At 37.7% G+C, this 2735-nt stretch overlaps 1 non-coding gene across 1 annotated transcript; it reads left to right on the top strand.

Moving 5' to 3' along the window:
* The first annotated feature begins 2056 nt into the window (after positions 1-2056).
* Positions 2057-2163, top strand: LOC113758209. The gene has a single exon (XR_003466634.1). It is a non-coding gene; the product is annotated as a small nucleolar RNA R71 (small nucleolar RNA).
* The last annotated feature ends 572 nt before the right edge of the window (positions 2164-2735 follow it).

Genomic DNA, 2735 nt, shown 5'->3' with positions numbered 1-2735 from the left:
TCTTCTTTGTGTTTCCACCACTGGTTTGCAATTGTCCTCCAATAAAATTCGATGCATGCATATAGAAGGACTTATACCTTTAATGTCTGAAATTGTCCATCCAATTGCCTTCTTATGCCTTCTTAGAACTCTTAACAACTTTGCACATTGTTCATCATCAAGGTCAGCACTAACAATTACAGGTAAAGTTTTATTTTCTCCAAGAAATTCATACCTTAGATGAGTCGGAAGTGGCTTGAGCTCTAACTTTGGAGGTTCAATTTCTGAAGATTGTGAAAACCCTTTTCCTTTGCCAAGACTTTCATACAAATTACCCCTTTTATAAGGTGCTTGAAAATCCAAGTACTTGGCCAATTCTTCAATTTCTTCACAAACATCTTCTTGCTTACCTAAACTCATTAAACAATACTCAAGAGGATCTAAGTCAAAGTTGGCTTGACTCATCTCTTGGGTTAGTTTATCAATTGTGCCAATAGAATAAGCATGATCGGTAAAAGACGGGTATTTTTCCATTTCATTCAAATTAAATTCTACCTCTTCTTCACCTACTTGAAACTTAAGCTTGCCATTTTTGACATCAATAATAGTACCTGCAGTAGCTAGAAATGGTCTACCTAGAATAATTGGCATAGATATATCTTCTTCCATATCTAATACCACAAAATCTACTGGAATGATAAATTTTTGAACTTTTATCAATACATTCTCCAACACTCCCAATGGATATCTAATAGACCGATCCGCTAGTTGCAAAGTAATATTAGTGCGTTTAAGCTCATGCAAACCCAATTGTCTAGCCACCGTTAAAGGTATTAATGATACACTAGCACCAAGATCACACAATGCCTTAGAAAAATCAACGTTACCTATGGTGCAAGGTATAGAAAAACTCCCCGGATCCTTCAACTTCGGTGGTAGCTTATTTTGAATAATTGCACTACATTCCTCCGTTAATGCTATTGTTTCGTAGTCTTCCAACTTTCTTTTTCTAGTCATGATTTCCTTGAGAAATTTAGCATAAGATGGAATCTGCAAAATAGCATCGGCAAAAGGAATGTTAATGTGCAATTGTTTGAAAAGTTTAACAAATTTTTCAAAATCTTTATCAAACTTATTTTGCTTTAATCTTTGTGGAAATGGAACCGCAGGGGGTATTGGAATGGTAGTGGAAGATGATGGTTGCTTTTCTCTTGGATTCTCCCGACTATTTTCCTCCACAATCGCCTCTTGGTTCCTCTGCTTTTCTTCTTGTTTTTCATTCACATCTTTCTCAACTTCCTTCACTGGAGGATCTTCTAATTGTCTACCACTACGAAGAGTAATGGCTTTCACATGCTCCTTAGGATTGACCTCTGTTTTGCTAGGTAATTCTCCTTGATTTCGATTATTCAAAGAACTAGCAATTTGACCAATTTGGACCTCTACATTCCTGTACATTGTAGTGAGTTGGTCCAACCTTCCTTCTACTCGCTCAAATCTGTCCGAGGTAACTTTTGCAAGCTTTTCCACTGCCATCTCCCAACCAGGTTTAGTTTCAGCTTGTTGTTGCCTTGATTGAAATCCCGGTGGATTGATTGGCCTTGGTTGATTTCCTTGATCCTTCCATCCGAAGTTTGGATGATTTCTCCACCCCGGATTGTAAATATTCGAGTAGGGGTTATTTTGAGCATTACGATTGTAATTATTGACGAATTGTACCTGTTCAGAATCAACACACTCATTACTATCATGTTCACCTCCACATATAGAACAACACGCTACATGTGCATTAGATGAACTTGGACCAACTCCACCTTGTCTATTTAGCAACTTCATCACATTATTCATTTGAGCACTCAGCATATTGAGAGTGTCCATTTCTATCATACCTGCGTGACGTCTTGTATTACCTCTCTCATTGGCCCATTGGTAGTTATTTGCTGCCATTTCTTCTATCAAATTATGAGCCTCTTGGGGTGATTTACCCATTAAAGCTCCACCTGCAGCTGCATCGATCATAGTTTTAGTAGAAAAAACTAAACCATTATAGAAGGTTTGTATGATTAACCATTCCGGCAGTCCATGATGTGGACATTTCCGAAGCAAATCTCTAAACCTTTCCCATGCTTCATATAATGATTCTCCTTCCATTTGACTAAAACCAGTGATATCCATTCTAAACTTAGCAGTCTTACCTGGTGGAAAATACTTATTTAAGAATGCTCTTGATAGTTCATCCCATCCAGTGAAAGTATTAGGAGCATGAGAGTGTAGCCAAAGTTTGGCCTTATCTCTCAATGAAAATGGGAACAACCTTAGTCTTATAGCATCATCACTAACTCCATTCATTTTAATTGTATCACAAATTTCCAAGAATGTAGCTAAGTGTGTATTAGGATCTTCTACTGCATTACCTCCAAATTGAGATTGTTGAACCATTTGGATAAGTGATGGTTTAATCTCAAAATTGTTAGCATTTACCGTAGGCCTTACTATGCTTGTTTGAGATCCTTGTGTTCCCGGTAGAGTATAATCTCGTAGAACTCGCCTATTTTGGTCATTTTCCGCCATTTCTTCTTCAAATGGTAGTTCTATCAAAATGTCCTCTATCGGTTGCCAAATCTCTTGTTCCTCTTGCTGTTGTGTGTGCCTCCTTTGTCTACGTAGTGTCCTCTCAATTTCTGGATCGAAAGGTGTAACTTCCCGAGACGCCCGGTGCATACACTACAAACAGAAATAAGAGATATTATGCAATT

The sequence above is a fragment of the Coffea eugenioides genome, unplaced genomic scaffold (assembly GCF_003713205.1).
Source record: "Coffea eugenioides isolate CCC68of unplaced genomic scaffold, Ceug_1.0 ScVebR1_390;HRSCAF=1062, whole genome shotgun sequence".
In the NCBI taxonomy this organism is placed as follows: Eukaryota; Viridiplantae; Streptophyta; class Magnoliopsida; order Gentianales; family Rubiaceae; genus Coffea; species Coffea eugenioides.
The sequence above is the reverse complement of the archived record's forward strand: the minus strand, read 5'-3'. Positions and strand labels throughout refer to the sequence as shown.